The sequence below is a fragment of the Corvus brachyrhynchos genome, unplaced genomic scaffold, assembly GCF_000691975.1.
Source record: "Corvus brachyrhynchos isolate BGI_N302 unplaced genomic scaffold, ASM69197v1 scaffold34, whole genome shotgun sequence".
In the NCBI taxonomy this organism is placed as follows: domain Eukaryota; kingdom Metazoa; phylum Chordata; class Aves; order Passeriformes; family Corvidae; genus Corvus; species Corvus brachyrhynchos.
Genome location: NW_008238126.1, coordinates 1,896,711 through 1,897,049, shown reverse-complemented (window position 1 = coordinate 1,897,049; position 339 = coordinate 1,896,711). Strand labels below are relative to the sequence as shown.

General features: G+C 49.3%; 1 protein-coding gene across 1 annotated transcript in view; it reads right to left on the bottom strand.

The window, feature by feature from the left end:
* Positions 1-339, bottom strand: part of BCOR (BCL6 corepressor) — a 55,437-nt gene that overhangs the window by 54,773 nt on the left and 325 nt on the right.

The following is a 339-nucleotide window of genomic DNA, read 5'->3' as shown; positions in this document are numbered from 1 at the left end:
TCCCCCACTCTCCCTTTCAGACTCTGGTTCCTGAGCTCGCAGGGAGCCTGAGCGGCTGTCTAGACCGATCTATCACAGACGGACAAACAATACCAGGAGAAGCCCCTGCCCGGTCCCTCAGCCTCTGCCACTCACCTTAGAAATGGCGAAGAACAGAAAAGTGACCGCGATACAATCCTCCCCGGTATATTTATAGCCTTCCACACAGCCCACCTTCATGCCTGACAAATGAGATTTTGTCTGCTCTCTCAACGTACGCTCCAATAAACACACCAACTTTTTTTTTTTTTTTTTGGGGGTTTTTTTTTTTTTTTTTTACATTCCCCGGCCCTCCCTCCC